This window comes from Aquarana catesbeiana, linkage group LG08 (assembly GCF_042186555.1).
Source record: "Aquarana catesbeiana isolate 2022-GZ linkage group LG08, ASM4218655v1, whole genome shotgun sequence".
Taxonomy (NCBI): domain Eukaryota; kingdom Metazoa; phylum Chordata; class Amphibia; order Anura; family Ranidae; genus Aquarana; species Aquarana catesbeiana.
Genome location: NC_133331.1, coordinates 33,496,262 through 33,517,685, shown reverse-complemented (window position 1 = coordinate 33,517,685; position 21,424 = coordinate 33,496,262).

The window sequence follows — 21,424 nt, the reverse complement described above, 5'->3', positions numbered from 1 at the left end:
CTGGCTCCCGGCCGCGCCCCCCTGTAGCTAGTTTTCAATCCATGTACTCACCCTATGGTTAATGCCAATGGACCTTACTTTGAACAGTAAACGTTTATGGGGAACTGTGTCAAATGCTTTTGCAAAGTCCAGATACACCACGTCTATGGGCCTTCCTTTATCTAGATGGTAGCTCACCTCCTCATAGAAGGCTAATAGATTGGTTTGGCAAGAACGATTCTTCATGAATCCATGCTGATTACTGCTAATGATACCGCTTTCATTACTAAAATCTTGTATATAGTCCGTTATCATCCCCTCCAAGAGCTTGCATACTATTGATGTTAGGCTAACTGGTCTGTAATTCCCAGGGATGTATTTTGGCCCTTTTTTAAATATTGGTGCTACATTGGCTTTTCTCCAATCAGCTGGTACCATTCCGGTCAGTAGACTGTCAGTAAAAATTAGGAACAATGGTCTGGCAATTAATTTACTGAGTTCCCTAAGTATCCTCGGGTGCCAGCCATATGGTCCCGGTGATATTTTAATGTTAAGTTTCCCAAGTCTATTTTTAATTCTGTCCTGTTAGCCATGAGGGTGCTTCCTGTGATGTGTCATGAGGACAAACACTGCAGTTTTGGTTACTGAAGCCCCCCAATTCCCTCCTGAAGACTGAGGAGAAGAATAAATTCAATACCTTCACCATCCTCCTTTGTAACCAGGTGTCCTTCCCTATTCTTTATGGGGCCAATATGGTCTGTCCTCCCTTTTTTCCTGTTTATATACTTAAAGAATTTCTTGGGATTTTTTTTGCTCTCCTCCGCTGTGTCTTTCGTGTTCGATCATAGCCACCCTAATTGCACCCTTACATATCTTGTTGCCTTCTTTGTAAAGTCTGAATGCTGATGATGATCCCTCAGCCTTGTATTTTTTGAAGGCCTTCTCCTTTGCTTTTATATGCATTTTTACATTAGAGTTAAGCCATCCAGGACTTTTGTTCGCTCTTTTAAATTCATTTCCCAATGGGATGCACTGGCTAATGCCCTTATTTACTATGCTCTTAAACCAACATTAGGTACCCATTTCCCAAAAAAACAACCATCCAAAAGTGATAAAGAAGGGTGGAAGGAGAAGATAAAGCGGATCCTCCCTTTTAGGGTGAATTGGTTGTATACCTCTCATTGTCACTTTTACCTATAGGTAAGCCTATAATAACACCCTTAGGTTCCACAGTGAGTACAACAAGCATGCTTTGCTGCATATAATTTAAATATATATTTTTACTGTTGTGGGTTTAGTAACACTTTAAAGGGGTTGTAAAGTTTCATTTTTTTTTGTTTGTTTTTTAAGTAACAAACATGTTATACTTACCTCCTCTCTGCAAAGGTTTTGCACAGAGTGGCCCCGATCCTCCTCTTCTGGGGTCCCCCAGCAGCGCTCCTGGCTTCTCCCCACATCGAGTGCCCCTTCCAAGGGGAAAGCCGTGCGGGCGCGCTCCCGAATCCTGCTGCTGCGTCAATTGACACAGGCAGCAGGACTCAGGCCCCGCCCCCGGCTCCCTTGTTACTAGATTTGATTGACAGCAGCGGGAGCCAATGGCTGTGCTGCTATGAATCTATCCAATGAGGACCTGAAACAGGGACTTGAGCTACTGTGCTCGTCTCCCGTCGATGGAAGGATCGGGTTCAGGTAAGTAAAAGGGGGGCTCTGGGGGGCTGCTGCACTACAGAAGGTTTTTCACCCTAATGTATAGAATGCATTAAGGTAAAAAACCTTGAGAGTTTACAATCCCTTTAAGACTCTAGTTTTGTCACTGGCCCCATACATTTTTTTGCTGCACTTTCCTTAACTTCAGCACTAGAATTCTCCATTATTCTTGATTATTCCAACTTTTCCATCAGGATTCAGCCTCCCATTGCTGCTTGTGAAAGTTACTACACTTTTTACATCATCACTTTACTTGACACTCCATTATTGCCTTAGACCTTATGTCTTATACTTAAAGAGGAACTGCACTCTGCTCACATAATTTGTAAAAAAAACACCTTTGCCATTCTGAAGCTTCCCTCCAACCACTTTGCATATTATTTTATATATACTGTGATTCTGTACTTGCCAAATATGCTGCCGAAATCTCCCTCCACTGAGTCTGTCTACATCCATTTTAACTGTGGGCAGCTGAAGCTGCTGCCTGTTCACTTCTTGGATTTATACAGACACACAGAGGCACACCTCCAGCTCTGCAGCTCTCATTAGCCCTCTTATGACTCACCACCCCTCCCTTCCTGGCAAACTCTCATGAGAGAGAGAGCTGTACATGATGTCATAAGCCTAGGCTTTTTACCATACAAGAAACAGGAAGTGGGCTGTATAAGGTATTCACTGGCAGAAAAAAAATGTTTTACTATCCAAAGTTAACCGGTTCCCGACCGGCGCACGCCGATATACGTCAGCAGAATGGCACGGCTGGGCAAATGGATGTACCTTTATGTCCCTTTAAATTTGCCACCGTGCCATTGCATGCGCGCACATCGACCGGAACCTCCGGTTCGCGGGTCCTGCGGACTCGATCACCGCGGGGATACCCACGATTGCCTCACAGGGTGGATAAACGGGGAGATGCTAATATAAACAAGCATCTCCCCATTCTAGTGACAGTGTCACTGATCTCTGCTCCCTGTGATCGGGAGCAGAGATCAGTGACGTGTCACACGTAGCCACGCCCCCCAGAGTTAGAATCAGGACATACTTAACCCTTACACTGCCTCCTCGTGGTTAACCCCTTCACTGCCAGTGTCATTTACACAGGAATCAGTGCATTTGTATAGCACTGATTGCTGTATAAATGACAATGGTCCCAAAAATGTGTCAAAAGTGTCCGATGTGTCCGCCATAATGTCGCAGTCACGATAAAAATAGCTGATCGCCTCCATTACTTAAAAAAAAAAAAAAATTATTAATAAAAATGCCATAAAACTATCCCCTATTTTGTAAACGCTATCACTTTTACGCAAAGCAATCATTAAACACCTATTGCAAATTTTTTTACCAAAAATATGTAGAAGAATACGTATTGGCCTAAACTGAGGAAAAATATATATTTTTGGGGGATATTTATTATAGCAAAAATGTAAAAAGTAATGCGTTTTTTTTTTCAAAATTGTTGCTCTTTTTTTGTTTATAGCGCAAAAAATAAAAAATGCGGAGGTGATCAAATACCACCAAAAGAAAGCTCTATTTGTGGGTAAAAAAGGACGTAAATTTTGTTTGGGAGCCACGTCGCACGACCGCGCAATTGTCAGTTAAAGCAACGCAGCGCCGAATCGCAAAAAGTGCTCTGGTCTTTGGCCCTCAAAATGGTCCGGGGCTTAAGTGGTTACAACAACAAGGGCAGAAGATTTAATAGATGGAAATATGAAAAAAATGACTGAAAGTCCGCTTTAATTCAGATGATGTCTGCAAATTGTGTGAAACCCATATGTTTTGTCATCTTTATTTATTCTTAAATGTTTACATTCTTCTATTTTCTTTTTATTTTCCAGTTCTGCCAAGTTTTTCTTAGATCTTAATTGTGTTCCATGCTGACAATGAACTATATGTGGTGTATGTGATCTTTTTCATAATGCTGCTGTAAGCAGATGATAGGGAACTTTCATTGAGTCTCTGTTTGATCTAGCTCATGCTGTTTACAGGATGGACAATTCCCCATGCTTCATGTGTACCAAAGCTGATGTTCTCACTTCAAGTGCTTCATGTTCTGCAGGTGGGTAAATTAGCAGACTCGAAAAGAAAGTATACCCATTAAAAGATGGATACTCTCTTTCATTGTAATAGAGACTGGGGAAATACAAGCTGCTTTATTTTCACTTTACTTATTTTTTCATTTTTTTTAAAGTAATATTTAAAGGGATTCTACCCTCTGAATAATAAAACGCCTAGCAACAAATACATTATAGAGAGTTGACAGCTGAAGGGTCATTGGCAAATTTAATTAAATCTCTATACATTTAACTTATACAGTAGATCAAGAACAAAATGTTTGCTTGACTACCCCCCACGGTTCCTTCATTTTCAGGGCTGCTGTTAATCCACACAAAGGATTAGATGGTATTTAGTAGATTAGTCACTAAGGTATGAAATAAGGCAGCTGACGCATAAAGCTGGTAATGAATGGCTTAGATTTCCACTGATTCAAAATGAATCTTCCCATATTCGAGATATGAGTGGCCCCACAAGCACCACCTGGCTCAACAAAAGTCAATTTAAAAATTGCACACCCTGGTAGAAAATTACTAAATGGACGGTAAACCTAGCTATACATACACTATATTGTCAAAAGTATTCGGGCGCCTGCCTTTACACGCACATCAACTTTAATGTCATCCCAGTCTTTGTCCGTAGGTTTCAATATTGAGTTGGCCCACCCTTTGCAGCTATAACAGTTTTAACTGTTCTGGGAAGGCTGTCCACAAGGTTTAGGAGTGTTTCTATCGGAATGTTTGACCATTCTGCCAGAAGCGCATTTGTGAGGTCACCGATCTTGGACAAGAAGTCCCGGCTCACAGTCTCCGCTCTAAATCATCCCAAAGGTGTTCTATTGGGTTGAGGTCAGGTGCAGGTGAGTCAAGTTCCTCCACCCCAAACTCGCTCATCCATGTCTTTATGAATCTCGCTTTATGCACTGGTCAAAATCATTTGGTGGAGGGGGGATTATGGTGTGGGGTTGTTTTTCAGGGGTTGGGCTTGGCCCCTTAATTCCAGTGAAGGGAACTCTTAAGGCGTCAGCATACCAGGACATTTTAGACAATTTCATACTCCCAACTTTGTGGGAACAGTTTGGGGATGGCCCCTTCTCGTTCCAACATGACTGGGCACCAGTGCACAAAGCAAGGTCCATAAAGACATGGATGAGCGAGTTTGGGGTGGAGGAACTTGATTGGCCTGCACAGAGACCTGACCTCAACCCGATAGAACACCTTTGGGATGAATTAGAGCAGGGACTGTGAGCCAGACCTTTCTGTTCCAACATGACTGTGCACCAGTGCACAAAGCAAGGTCATCTGTTTTTTTTATAACCAGCCGATGTCTCCCGACATTTGGTCCATATGTACAGGGCTTAAGCATTTAATTGCTGATTGTCACTGTCAAATAAGGGTGGGGAGAGAGATCGTATCAACTCCAAAAAATTAGTTTGTTCCTATCAACCTTCCCCTACCTCCTTTCTAAATTGCAAATGTGTTTTTTTTCTGTGTCTGCATATTTTTTTGCTTTGTTTTTTTTCTGGCCCTATGCTACCGCCATTTGGGCATAGGCTAGAATGTTGTATCCCTGATCCTGCGGCTTCCTGGGATACTCATGTCATATATTCCTAAAACTAACAAACAATCTACTAAGGGCCAAAATCAATGGACACTATTCTGTCTTACGACTCCTGGAACCCTCGGCTGCCTTTGATACGGTTGACCACCCCCTTCTCCTTAAAAAACTCCACGCCTTTGGTCTCCATGACTGTACTCTTCACTGGATCTCTTCCTACTTATCCAACTGCACCTTTAGCATTACTTACAATTCTACTTCCTCCTCTCCCCTTCTTTTCTCTGTTGGGGTCCCCCAAGGTCCTGTTCTTGGACCTCTCCTATTTTCAATCTATACCTCCTCCCTGGGTCAGCTGATAGCCTCCCATGGCTTCCAATACCACCTCTACGCCACAACACCCAAATCAATTTCTCTACCCCTCAGCTCAGATCAGATATATCAGTCTAGATGTCACACCACTTCCTCAAACTTAATCTATCCAAAGCCAAACTTATCATTTTTCCTCCCCCACGTGCATCTTCCCCTGATCTCTCTGTCAAAATCGATGGCACAACTATAAGCTCATCCCCGCATGCCAAGGTGTAGTCCTGGACTCTGAACTTTCCTTTAAGCCCCACGTCCAATCACTGTCCAAATCTTGCCGCCTCAACCTCTGCAACATCTCCAAAATATGCCCCTTTCTAACCAATGATACAACAAAGCTCTTGATTCACTCCCTGGTCATCTCTCGCCTCGACTACTACAACTTCCTTCTCATTGGCTTACCTCTACATAGTCTATCCCCCCTTCAATCCATCATGAATGCTGATGCCAGACTCATCCACTGCTACTCCATTCTCACTGTCAATCCCTCCAATGGCTTCCGCTCACCCAACAAATTAAATTAAAAATACTACCAACTACTTACAAAGCCATCCACAACTCTTCCCCCAACTACATCACTGATCTAGTCTCAAAATACCAACCTAATTGTTCTCTTCGTTCTTCTCAAGACCTCCTGCACTCTAACTTCCTCATCACCTCCTTCCATGCTCACCTCCAGGACTTTTCCAGAGCCTCTCCAACCTTATGGAACTCCTTACCCCAATCTGACCAATAATTTCCTACTCTATTAGCTTTTTACGATCCCTGAAAACCCTCCTCTTCAGAGAAGCCTATCCTAACCACACCTAAGAACTGTATTTTCATTTTCTCCATCTGATCATCCCCCACAGCTATTACCTTTTGTTCCACTTGACCCTCCTTTCTGGATTGTAAGCTCTAAGGAGCAGGGCCCTCTGATCCCTCCTGTATTGAATTGTATTGTAACTGTACTGTCTACCCCCATGTTGTAAAGTGCTGTGCAAACTGTTGACGCTATATAAATCCTGTATGAAAAGAATAATATTCAAGGAGGCGGCAGGACCAGGACACAGAGCATACGAACCTTTAACTTTTGAAGCAATCTAGCCAGCCAAATTATCACAATCCCCCTCTCTCCCTCTCTTGTTCTTTCTCTCGTTCTCTCTCTTCTGCTATACCTCTATACAAACACAGCTCATCCATAACAAAAGATAACAGTTGTCAAATTGTTAGCTGAAAATAAAGATGGGTGGGGATCCAAGCATTACCTTCAACCTCGCAACAGGTCTTATACCCTTCAAAATGACTTCATTCCTGCTCCACATTTAGGAGCATAATTGCTATCGACTATCATAGCTGCTTGCAAGGATATTGAACCAAAGACATTGTACAAAATTATCCTTCCAAACCAGAAGAACTGCTGATCAGTCAATGTACCGTGGTATGCTTTATCCTGCTGCATACTTTGTTTGGATGTTGATTTCAACTGTTATGGAAAAAGTCAAAGGAAATTTCAATAGAAATGTATTGAACCTGTTGCTTTGCCCTTTAAATGAACAGTTAATATTGATTTTCAGTAAAGTGCACATTTTCAGTTATTATTGTAATGTTGACCTGAAAGTCTGTTCCAACATGTATTACAGTAAATATCATGCTCACAACAATAAGAGATGAAACTTCTATTTCTGTTTCTATTTACAACTTTACCTTGCTATTTTTTTCACGAATAAGGAATAAAAAATGTTTTAAAGATTTGAAGATTCTCCTCTTAGTGGTAGTCTGCATACCAGTGCAGTTAGCATCCTTGCTGAAAGAATGATGATGAGACAAAATAGCCTACAGGACTTGCCACCTACAAGCTTGTTGTGATTAAATGAGTACTGGTCTGAGCTAACTCCATACATTAACACATGGATGAAAGGAGCATTTGGGTGAGTCCACTACTAAGACCCACTAAAGAACAAAACTCGGGATGCCTGTGGAATGCATTGTCCATTTGATTGAATAAAGTTACTTGGATGTTGAGCATACTTGTGGTAGTAGTAGTAGCCTTGTCAATCTCTTTGCCCTTTTATACATGGGAGGAGACGAGACCCAGAGGAGACTTGGCACCCGTCGCTAGGGTATTGCGAAGTTATCGGGGCAGAGAAGCAAAGTCACATAGAAGGCTACAGGCTGGTGGCGTTTAATGAATCATTATTGCTCAGAGCTGACCCATGTAGACAAAAGAAACAGTTAAACATAATCATTATACAGCACTACCAAAGAGTAAGCACAGTTTAAATACTGTACGTAGCACCAAAATGGATACCTCAATATACATGTATGGTAGCAAACTACACATACAATTTTTTTTTTTTTCGAAACCTTGACTGATATTGTGGTTGTAAAGTGTGCTAACAAGAAAATCAGACTCCTTGTATCATTTTCCAGGCTGCCCTGCTAAAATGTGCTTTGAAAACGACTGCTTGCTGTGGGCAATAAAAAAAGTTTAGTATATTCATCATAAACAAACTCCACTGTTGTTTTTTTGTATTAAGGATACAGTCCACCCAATGTGATATCTCACTTTATCATTGTTCTTTTGTACTTCAGTGTGAAGATCTCCCTACAATAACCCTTGGCCCTGTCCCCAGTTACCTGGGAGTTTTGGGTGTTCCCACTTTTTATGTTGTATACAGGTGGTTGAGACATGGTTTCACCACCCCCCTGATCACCCACCATACATGATATAGTTCTTTGTTGTTCTGGGCACCTTAAAAGTCCCCCCATTCCAATTCCTACATTGTTCTTTTGGTGGTATTTAATCACCACTGGGTTTTTTATTTTTTACTAAACAAATAAAAAAAGACAAAAATTGTTGAGAAAAAAAAAAGGTTCCTGTTATAAATGTTAGCAAATAAGTCATTTTTATCCTTCACTGATGTGTGCTGATAAAGCTGCACTGATAAGCACTGATAGGTCGCACTGATGAGGCAGCACTGATGGGCACTGATGAGGCTGCACTGATAGGCAGCACTGATGGGCACTGATAGGCACTGATAGGGGGCACTGATATGTGGCACTGATAGGTGGCACAAATGGGCACCGATAGGCACTGGGCACCTCATAAAAATGGGCACTGATAGGCACTGATAGGGGGCACTGATATGTGGCACTGATGGGTACTGATAGGCAGCACTGATAGGGGGCACTGATATATGGCACTGATCAATTTTGTTTACATGTGATCAGCTGTGATTGGAAAGGCCGAACATAGTCAGGCAGCTGAAGCAAGGCTGGGCGTAGTCGGGCTCTCTTGGAGAGAGCCTGTAACAGCACTTAATTATATTAACCCCCACTGCTTCGAACAGATACAGCGCCCCCTGGGGGTTGTCAGGATGGAGGAGGATTACTACTAAACAAGAGGAATCAGCAAAGGGACACATCCTGCTGACTGTAAAATGATGTCCCTTGTGCTGATTTTTCTGTTTTTTGTCTTTGGCTGCACTTGTGGTTTTATGTAAAATAAATAGCAACTCCCACAGATAGAGTAGATGTCTTGTGGAGGCGGCTGCAAAATCTGATGAGACATGATTTAGATATTGTAGATAAATCCTATTGTGAGTTTTTTTTATACTTGGCCTCAGTCTACATCATTAACAATCCTACTTGAGCACCTCCCCGCCAAGTTTATTGTTCATCACATTGGATGTTCTCCAAGCACAGATGCCAGAAGCTTTCTCATAGCAGGGCGAACTAAACAGAAGACCTCATCACAAAGCAGTAATGGTATTCACAGTATTCAACAGTATTCTCTACCTGCACCGTGGAGTAAACTTTCACTAGAAATTTCTTAACTCTCCTTCTGGAAATATTAGTTCCCTGACTGTTTTGTTGATCCAAAGGCTTCAATACTTTCTAAATCATTGACCTGGAACACGTATGCATAAAGTTATGACTTTACTAGTGACATGCTTGTTAAGTGTCAGTGAACCAGACAGTATTCATACTATACACAGCCAGGGAGCTAGCTCTATCTGATCAAGGCCAACAATGGAAGCCCCATTACTCTCAATACATGTTTCCTTTACATTTTATCTAAAGCCAGCAATTTTCTAAGTTTTGAGAAACTAGGGCATGGGTAAATACTCTGTGGCTTTTTTTTTTTTATTCCATTTGGATGATTTTCCTTCACTTCTTGTCTTGGAGACTTAAAGTGGTTGTAAAGGCTTACCTGTAGGTCCAAGAAATACCTCCTAAACCTACACGGTTTAGGAGATATTTGCAAAAAGACAGGCACCACTGTCTACGGCGCATGCGCCATAGACAGTGGCGCGCAGGCGCATTGAGCATGCCGCTGCTAACGGCGATATGCCGCTAGTGGCTGCTCCCGTGTGCATGCGCCGGAGTGACATCATCGCGGCTCTGGCCAATCACAGCGCCGGAGCCACGATACCCAGAAAGAAGATGGACGCTCCGTAGTAGAGGGGACAGCGGTGACATCGCAGGCTCCTGTGTCAGGTAAGTGACACATAATAGCCCATTGCATAGTAGCCCATTATGCTTTACCTTTGCAGGAAAACAAAGAGGAAGTAAACCCATCAGGGTTTACTTCCTCTTTAACAGGAAGTTAGAGGAAATTTCTCCAAACTACAGAAACCCCCTATTGAAGAAATGGATTCTGGACAGCCGTACTCCAATAAAAGCCTTCATTGTAATGAATAGTCAACATTCATGTGACAACAGAAGCATGAACGTTGACTACTCATTACAATAAAGGCTTTTATTGGAGTGCGGCTGTCCAGAATCCATATCTTCAATATTGCTTGTGCTGAGCCTACACCTGGCTTCCACTCTGAGGAGGGCGTTTTATTCAGTACACCACCTGGAGCTGTTCACCCTTTTGTTCTCTTGTCCTGGACTTTACAGAAACACCCCCCGTTAGACTCACCAAGGCATGCTAAGGAGGTGAAACATACCGAAAGTGCATCTCTAGCAAGAGTATTTCGGATGAGGATAGGAAAAAGGCACAGCCAATGATGAGAGCCATGGGGCGTGATAGAAGGAACACAGTAGACTTAAGCTGGCCATATATAGTTAATTTTTTCATTCAGCTCTCGGGTAAATTCCTCCATTCACACAAGCAAGGTGGATGGAGGAATAACCCCCACCCGGACATTGTATTCTGACAGCAGCACTTACCACTGTCAGAATACACTGATCAGCAGCTCAAATTTTCCAAGATGTGCCTTCAACAGAAGTCAAAGAAATTATCAACTTCTGTAGAAAGGGGACTGCTACACGCTGATCGAAATTCCTTTGGTCCCTGCTGAAATGCTGTATGGCCAGCTTAAGTGATTGAAGTTAAGTGAGTGAAGTGTTTGGAGTGCTTACTTACATGTTCTCAATTGTGAGTGCATTAATCATTTTAGCAGGACCCATCTGACCCTCTTGTCTTAAATTGGTTTTGTAACTGTACTAGTAGTAAATGTGTGTGAGTGCGCTACTCTTTTAACATACACCACTCATAATTTTACATCTCTTTCCTATTACTGTGCAATATTTTGAAAAATATATAAAATATATATTACAAAGTCCTTGTGCAAAAAGTGCAAATTTCTCTATTAATTATTGTGATTTCGGCTCTTTTTGCACAAGGACTTTGTAATATATATTTTGCATGTTAATACTTTGCATGTTAGTATTTTGATATATAGATTGGTGATTTATATATATGATATTGTAAGTGGATTTTAATATTTTTGGGAGGATTTTTCAAAATATTGCACAGTAATAGGAAAGAGATGTAAAATTATGAGTGGTGTATGTTAAAAGAGTAGCGCACTCATACACATTTACTACTATTTTTAGTCCATTTCACTGAATGTTTTGAATGCAGCAACTCTAATGCCCCGTACACACGGTCGGATTTTCTGATGGAGCGTGTTGTCGGAAATTCCGACCGTTTGTGGGCTCCATCGGACATTTTCCATCGGATTTTCCGACACACAAAGTTGGAGAGCAGGAGATAAAATTTTTCCGACAACAAAATCTGTTGTCGGAAATTCCGATCGTGTGTACACAAATCCGACGGACAAAGTGCCACGCATGCTCAGAATAAATTAAGAGATGAAAGCTATTGACCACTGCCCCGTTTATAGTCCCGACGTACGTGTTTTACTTCACCGCGTTTAGAACGATCGGATTTTCCGACAACTTTGTGCGACCGTGTGTAGACAAAACAAGTTTGAGCCAACATCCGTTGGAAAAAATCCTAGGATTTTGTTGTCGGAATGTCCGAACAAAGTCCGACCGTGTGTACGCCCTATTACAGGGTTTAAATGGACAATTAAGGAAAAGTTTTTTTTGCGCCGGTGACACATACATATTGATTTGTAACTGTACTGTCTTTTTTTTTTTTTTTTAAAGCACTTCCTAAACTGTTGGCGCTATATAAATCTTGTATAATAATAATGCTTTTATAATAAACGAAACTATTAACTATGCCAGCGTACTTTGTCTTTTATTTTTGCATTTTAAGGTATAACTGCAGTTACAATGCATAGACTAAACCTCAACCAAAACTTTTTTTGTTCTAGTTTTTGACAAAGCAGACATGGGTCTCTGCAAGTTTCTTTTTAAGGTCCCATGCACGCTAGATTAAAAAACACTCCTCCTAGCAACAGCTTTTGAACATGTTATTCTGCTTCTAGAAGCAAATAGTGTTATTCTATGTGTCAATGCACACTGTTTTAGTCTAGAAGCATTTTTGGAGCTTCAGCTTCTAGCAGCAGAAAAAAACAAACAATATTTTTGCATTTTTGGGAGCGGTATGCTTGCAGGAAAAAACATTGGCAGCTCCTACAAGCTCCTAAATGCTGCTAATCACCGGTTTCCAGTGCTTTTTTTTCTCTCAGGCTTAATTTACACGGGACGTTTTTGCAACCTCTCCTGAACTATTTAACTTGACAGATAGTAACCCACGTTTAAAATGTCTGTTTTGCCGTGTTTACATTCTGCGTTTAGCTGCATTTTGCCACGTTTGTGTTTAGAAGCGTTTGAAAAAATATATATATATATTTTTTTTTTTTCAATTGCCAAAAATGGAAAAAACAGCTGTAAACGAAACGTGGCTAAAGCGAGTTACTGCGTTTACCCGCGTTTAGAAGCGTTTGGTGCTTGAAATGCCTCTAAACTCAGAGTCTGAACTCATTTTTTTGCTTTCCAAAAAAGGCCTCTAAACTCAATGGCCTAGAAATGACTATAAATGACCCTGTGTACATGTACTGATAAGATAACATAGAGGAGAGTTCAGGAGCAGTTGAAAAAAATGCCCAACTGCTGCTAAACGTCCGTTTAGCAGCAGCAGTGTACATGAGGCCTTAGAGGGCAGTCGCTGGCGTCCTTAACAACAACCAGTGAATAGCTTGTTAATGGGGGCTTCCAGATTCCGATGGGCCCCCCGCCCGCAGACCCCCATAACCGGTGGTTGTGGGGGTCTGCGGGTGGGGGGCTTATCGGAATCAACATGGGGTCTGCATGGTGTGCTTTGTGGGGGGAGCCCCCTGCCCCAAGGCACCCCACCATGTTGAGGGCATGTGGCTTGCGATGGTTCAGGAGGGGGGCGCTCACTTGACTCCCCCCACCTTTCCTGGCCTGCTGGGCTGCATGGTTGGATAAGTGTCTGGCATGGATTTTAGGGGGGGACCACACACCATTTCTTTAAAATGTTGGATTTGCGGCTGCCTGCTACTTTACAACCCACTGTTTGCTACTAGATGCCGGCATAAAAAGTGCTAAATGCCAGAACAAAAATAACAGCGTTTTTGTTCCACTGTTTTTCAAGCATTTTTTACAAAGAAGGTCAAGGAAAAACAATATATTACAATAGAGGAAGTATCTGCCAATGGCGACACCTATTCTGGCAAATTTTCTCTCTCTTTAGGGTAGATTTCCACTCATTCCCTATCATGACTACGGGACTGGATATAAATTGAAAGTTCCTTGTTCATGGTCTTAAAAAAATGCAATATAATTCCACGCCTCCTAGGTATCTAACCTTTTATTCTAACATATAAAATTATCAGCAGCCATATTACTTAGATGTAATATACAAGCCAAACTCACAATAGAAGGCAACGCTTATAAAGCTGTTGTAAATATCAAATATTAAAAAGTGTTTTACTACTTAATTACCCAAACACAGAGACACAATCAATTTTGGTGTACCAAAAAATGTAATGAATACCTATAAAAAATTATACTAATATAAAAAAAAATAGTAAGAGTGTAAATCCACTAGTAAACATATATCTATTCAGTGTAAATGCAAATGCATAAAACAAAAATAAGTTGCCTTCTCCAAAGCTTTAAATCCAAAATATTACAGTTGCCATCGAAACAGTAGAGGGGATATATTGTCTATGGGGACAAGTTTCTGGCGACTCGCATTTTTGTAATTAAAGTCTATGTAGATCCTTCAATGAACTTTCATCTGATCTCTTTTAGTCTATTAAACGTACCATTGGAACCGTTTTATATATATATGTTTAATAAGTGTGTATCCACCTCAAAGATATCTGCTATACTGCTGGTGATGTAGATAGTCAGCAGATCTGTTTTATTTAGCAAAATGTACGTTTTTATCTGTTATGTGGCAGAATATTTCACATAGACTGCTATCTGTCACTAGAATACATTCTGTTTTAATGGACTTCAGACCATCCAAAAATGGCCGCTGTAATTTCCCTCTATGGGTTTGCTACCAAAAGAGAGACATACAAGCCAGCCTAACTCACACACATTCCTGGAATGGGCTGAGAAATAAATAGGTGCTGCAGAAATGGGTAACATCACAGATCAATTTACATTTTCACCAGCACATGGATCTTCTAAAAACATCACAAGAGAAGAGTCAAACATTTGGGGCCCACGCAAGAGCCCTCCATCAGGCACATTTTCTGCTGTAATGTGAATAAAACCTTTGGACATTATTAGAAGATCCATAGCGTGCTGGTGAAAATGTACATTGATATGTGCCAGCCAGTGACATCACAAGGAGGAATATTCTGCAACATAGTTTCTAAAGAAATATATGAGTCAAAAAAATGTTATTAGAATAAGGCAGCCATGAGAGACTTCAGAAAAGCATCCTACTAGATTCCATTTGTTCAGTCCTAAAGCCTCGTACACACGATCGGATTTTCTGAAATGTTCGATGACAGGCGGAAAATCCGACCGTTTGTACGCTCCATCGGACAATTGTTGTTGGATTTTCCACGGACAAATGTTGGATAGCAGGTTTTCAAATTTTCTGCGGACAAATGTGTGTTGTCGGATTTTCCGAGCGTGTGTACACAAGTCCATCGGACAAAAGTCCAAGATACAAACACGCATGCTCGGAAGCAAGGACGAGCCGGAAGCGGTCGGTCTTGTAAACTAGCGTTCGTAATAGAGAATTAACATTCGTGACACGGCAAATTATGAAATCTCGAAATGCAGCGCACAATTCTCTTCTTCTTTAATGGGATAATAATGAAGCTGCTTTGCTGGTAATACTGATGGAGTTATTGCAAACATAGTTTCAAAGGCTTTTTTTTTTTAGTGATATCAAGAATAATATTATTATGCTTTTTTTTTTTTTTATTTGGGCAAGCTACCACAACACCATTATCCCGTAGTTTTTAAGATCAAAGATACAACTATGTCGGTGTCCCTTGTCAATTTTACATTGTATTTTTTTAAATGTAACTGCCTACTCCCAAACTGTCATTTGAAGTAAAACACATAGCCAAGTATTATTCTACACAATTTTTTTATTGTGCATTAAAAAAAGAAAACAAATAAAATTAGACATGCTACCTGCCAATAGAACTTAACCAAAAAGTTAATTCTATGCATCCAAAAATATAGAAAATATACCAAATCAAATCATTATTCAACCAAAAAAATAATGTCACAGCAATAACTCCAAGGCCAATAATAAATAACATGTTATCTCCTCTGATTCTGCAACATGGCTGGTTGTCGTTCAGAAACGAACTGAAAAGCGTGAACTGAAAAGCGCGAACTGAAAAGCGCGAACTGAAAAGCGCGAAATGAAAAGTGCGGAATGAAAAGCGCGAATCAACACTCACCAAACTTCTACTAACATGAAATTAGCAGAAAGGGTGGTGCTAAAGAGCTGAAAAACAACGTAGTACGTCACTACGTTCGTATTTGCTGGCCAACAATTGTGTGGCCGTGTGTATGCAAGACAAGTTTGGGCCAACGCCCTTCAGACAAAATTCTACGATTTTGTTGGCCAACAATGCGATCATGTGTACGAGGCTTTAGATTACAGCATAGAGAAGCTGGAGAGCATTCCACCTTTCATCTGTCTGTCTAGGACAGGGCTAGAAAACCTTGAAGAGGTAAAGATCTACTTGAACAACATGGAAGAAATCAAAGGTCACCGGCCTGTAGCACACTTTTTTTTTTTATTAAGGGGATAACCTATCATGGCCACATTAAAAAGAAAGGTTTTAAAGGTATAGGGGGCAGTTGCAAGTACTGCAGAGTTGAAAAGTCAGTAACTTGTAACATGGAGTGCAGAGGTTAGTAATATATAATGCAGAGTTCAGAGGTCAGTAGTATGTAATGCACAGTTTAGGGGTCAGTCTTAGTAGTATGTAACTGGGGGAGTCGGGAGTAAGTAATGCAGAGCACAGGAGTGAGTAGTGCAGAGTTCAGAGGTCAGTAGTACATGAACCAGAGTTCAGAGGTACTGTAAGTAGTAAGTAACACAGAGGTCAGGGTCATTGAAATATAACAAACAGTGTGGAGGTAGGGTTGCCACTTTTTCATCAAGCCAAACCCGAAAACTACAGCGGCGCACACATTTAAAAAAATTTTTCATTTTTTTTTTTGCAGTATACACTATAGGATTGTAAAAGACCTGGGACACCTTTGAGAAGCATTGCTGTGAATGTAGCATCCCTTGATGAACATTGGCTGTGGCCAAATTGTGTTAATAATGGAAGAAGCTTAACCACCTCAATACTGGGCACTTTCACCCCCTTCATGCCCAGACCAATTTTCAGCTTTCCGCACTTTGAATGACAATTACTCAGTCATGCTACACTGTACCCAAATTAAAATTTTAGCATTTTGTTCACACAAATAGAGCTTTCTTTTGGTGGTATTTATTCACCACTGGATTTTTTTTTTTTTTGCGATATAAGTGAAAATTTTGAAAAAAAAACAATATTTTCTACTTTGTGTTTTTTTTTTAAATTCCTTTATTTTGATATACAGAAGGCATAGAAATACAGTCTAGGTTACAGCAGGTAATGTATTCCATACAAAAATACTTTTGAATCATATGAAGTATAACTGTAGCCCAAAATCCAAGTTATTTACCAAACAAATATGGTAGCATAGATATGTTCCAGCCAAAAGTATATCTGTTTCATACATAATATATTATATCAAGGTTGCCTACCAACGGGCCTCCTTGCATAAAACTTAAATTGTTTATGAACAGTTTTGATATCTATTAAAACATTTAAACCTTTAAAGACAGATATGTCTTTTGCTATATAGATGAGTGTTACCTGCTCACTTCAAAAAATGTCGTTCACATTATATTCGTAATCGCCGTCACCACGGCTGCTTAGTGAGCTGATCGAGACATAAGATACTAAAAGAGAAGAAAAGAGTAGAAAGTGGAAAGAAAAGCGGGGTAGGAAAGGGGAAGGGGGTGCATGAGAGGGTGAAAAGAGGGCAAAAAGGAAGGGGTTGTAAAGGGATGGCTGCGACACCGCCCCCAACACGATCCCACCCGCCACACCCCAAAGGGGTGTACACGTATATCTGTTTCAATGGGGTCTTTTGGGGTTGTATCTCAGGTAGGCGGAGATTGTGTCACTGCCATGTCCTGCAGATATGCGTCTGCACCCACAAAATATCTCCAGGGTCTCCATTTGTCAATAAATTGTTCCTCTCTGTTCTGTAGAGTTGCCGTCAGTTCCTCCATGCGTAAAATACAGTTAACTTTTGAATACCACAGGACCCTGGACGGAGGGAGAGGATTCCGCCAGAGCGCCGGAATGCATGTCCTAGCTGCGTTTAGGAGTTGCATTGTCAATGTTTTCTTGTATTTTTGAATCGGTCTCGTGGTCAGGTGTAGAAGGCATGCGGCCGGGTTGTCTTTGAGATTGACCGAGGTCAGACTTTGAATAGTCGTGGTCACCTCCTCCCAAAAGGGTCTCAGGAGTGGGCACGACCAAAAGACGTGAAGCATATTTCCCACTTCCCTGTCACATCTCCAACACCTATCCGACAGCGACGGGTTCATTTTATGTAACACATATGGGACTCTGTACCACCTGGTCAGGATTTTATATCCCGCTTCTTGATAATGGCTCGCAATCGAGGACTTATGTGCTAAGACCAAGACCTTCTCTCTTTGTTGAGTGGTGAACTGAGTCTCCAAGTCCCTTTCCCATTTCAGGAGGAACTCTGGAGTTGTGTCCCCCCCCTGACTCGTCAGAAGACTGTATAGAAACGACAGTGTGTGTCTGATTGGTTCCCCAGATTTGCAGAGAGATTCCAGGGGAGTGTGGCTCCGAGGGGCATAGTGTAATTTCTGGAGGGTCTTCAGATAATGTCTAAGTTGAAGAGTGCTGAAGCTGTCTAATGGAGGATCTATGAGTCTGGAGAGTGTGGAGGCAGTTGGAAGTTCTCCCCGGGGCCAAATCTCACCTAGGGACTGTTTTTCACCAATCGTCAACTGTCTCAATCGGCGACTTGTGAGTCCGGGGGTAAAGTCCGGGTTACCTATAATCGGCGTCATGGGTGAGGGTAGCGGTGATATGTCTGTGGTGCGGAATATTTTCCTCGCTACCCGGAGGGTGGCACCTATTAGCGGGTGAGATTTCATGTCCACCGGCGGGGTGGACATGAGCCACGGGGATGGGAGTAAGGGAATAGAAGAATCTTCAACCTCCATTCCCACCCATTGTTTGGAGTCTCTGTTACAGTGCCAATCGGTAATCCTGGCTAAGTGAACCGCTTGGTAATATCGAGAGATATCCGGGAGACCCACTCCCCCCCTATCTTTGGGTTTGGTCAATGTTTGTATTTTCGCTCTGGGGGATTTATGAGACCAAATAAACTCTCTAATGATAGACTGAATTTGCTTAAAGAAAGTAGTTGGTAACTGGATCGGTAATGTTTGAAGTACATATAAAATCCGGGGTAGGGCTGTCATTTTCAGGGCGGTACAACGCCCAAACCAGGTCAAGGTAAGTCTGTGCCACGTCTGGAGATCTATCTTAAGTCTCTGGAGTAGGGGTACGAAATTGCTGGTGTATAGGTGTGCCAAGTCCGGGGTGATGTCCACCCCCAGGTAGCGGATAGATTTCTCCGCCCACCTAAAGGAGAAGGATTTGCTCATGTTTACAGCTTCCCTAGCTGGTAGTGTGATATTCAACACCGCGGACTTGGCACAATTGACTTTGTAGTTTGATAATTCCCCATATGCCTTAAGGGCTGAAAGGATGTTGGGTAGCGTAATCTGTGGGTTGGAGACGAAAAAGATCAGATCGTCGGCGAAGGCCGCAATTTTGTGGTGTCCGGAGGGTTTAGTAATTCCCGTTATATTAGGATTCCCACGAATGCTACACATGAACGGCTCGAGGGAGAGAATGAAAATCAGTGGGGACAGGGGGCACCCTTGTCTCGTCCCGTTTGAAATGTCAAAGAATTCCGAACGCCACTCGTTAACCCGTACCGCCGCCGAGGGAGCCGAGTACAAAGATGAGATCCAGCCTCTCATGTTTGGGCCTATTCCAATATGCTACAGAGTGGCCCGCATAAAATGCCAGGCCACCCTATCAAAAGCCTTCTCTGCGTCCGTGGAGAGAAGCAGAAAAGGCTTCTGGACTGATCTCGCTTCATGTATAAGATTGAGAACTCTAATGGTATTGTCTCTCGACTCCCTCAGCGGCACAAACCCCGTCTGGTCCAGGTGGATCAGTTGTGGGATATGCGGTAAGATTCTATTGGCGAGGATTTTGGAAAATAGTTTCAGATCCACGTTAAGTAACGCAATCGGGCGGTAGTTACTGCAGTAATTGGGATCCTTCCCTTCCTTTGGAATCAGGGATATAAATGCCCGTAGGGAGTCTACCATGTTAGTACTACCCCCCTTTAATGTGTTGTATGCTTTGAGAAAGTGCGGCGACAGGTTGGGCTCAAAGGTCTGGTAATAGGTCAGGGTGAAGCCATCCGGCCCCGGTGCCTTCCTGGGTTTCGTTTGTGCCAGCGCTAGCACTAGTTCTTCCTGAGTAATGTCCGCTTCGAAAGCGTCACTTATTTCAGTTGGCAAAGTAGGCATACCCGAGGACCTGATGTATTCACCCGCCAACCTCTCCTTCTCCTCCAAGGAACCCACGGGTTCCCCCTTGTGTAGGTTGTATAATTGTTGATAATACTTAACGAATTCGCTGGCTATATCTCTGGAGGTGTGAGCTTTCGCCCCTTGTGAGGTCACTATTGATGGAATGTAAGTGCGCTGTCTCGGACCACGTAGAAGTCTGGCCAACATGGTACTTGGTTTATTGGAAAATTCGAACATAAATCTTCTAGCCCAAGCCAGATTCTGTAGCGTTTTGTGGTACAGAAGGTCTTTCAGGTCACCTCTGGCCTTCAATAGAGCCTTGAGGTGAGTTTCGGCCATAGACTTCTTGTGTAGCAGCTCGAGAGACCGCACTTGGGATATCAAGGAATCAATCTGTTTGGTTCTTTCCCTTTTTTTTGCAGCCCCGATCCTAATTAGTTCACCTCTTATTACACATTTATGGGCCTCCCATATTGTCATTGGGGACATCTGTGGGTCCGTGTTTTCTGAGAAATAGTTGGTTAGTGCCCTATTTATCTCTGTGCGTACTTCCGGGATCTGCAACAGCGACTCGTTTAGTTTCCAAGTTGGGGGGGATCTAAGTTCTGTATCCCAGCACATGGTTACATGTGTGGGAGCATGATCCGATAGGGAAATGTAATCAATTTGGGATGAGGTGACATAAGGGAGATCCCTATGTTGAATCTGGAAAAAGTCTATCCTGGAGTAGGTTCCATGCACCGCAGAGAAGTAGGTGTAATCCCTCTCCTCAGGGTGCATGGCCCTCCAGGGATCGACTAACTGCAGGCCAGCCAACTCCTGTTTAAGTTTTTTCAAGTAAGCGAAGGATAAATGAGACGCTCCTCTCAAAACGTCGAGTAGTGGCTCCGGGGCACAGTTAAAATCACCGCCCATCAGGAACAAACCCTCCCGGAACTCCAGGATCAAAGAAGTGAGTGAACGCAAGAAGGACAGGTGGTCAGAGTTGGGAAAATAAACATTGACCAGGGTCACTGTGGTATTTCTGATTTTGCCCTTTAAGAGCAGGTACCGCCCAAGTGGGTCTGCTCTCTCCTCTAACAGCGTCCACGGTAAAGATCTGGCTATCAATATGCTAACCCCCTTCGATTTCGACAAAGGGGAGGGAGCGTGGTACGCATTGGGAAAGTCCCTGTTACTAAGTCTGGGAACTGCCGACTGTTTGAAATGTGTTTCCTGAATGAACGCCACCTGTGAGCGTGTTTTTTTCAGGTCTGAGAGTAATCTGGAGCGTTTCTCCGGTGTCGCCAGGCCCCTAACATTGAGGGAGGTAAATTTTATCCCTCCTCGCGTGCGTGGACCCGTGGGATTACCTGGGGGGGCCATGTCGCACCCCAATACCGAACAACAATACAGAAATAAAGAAGATGTCCAGGGAGGTAT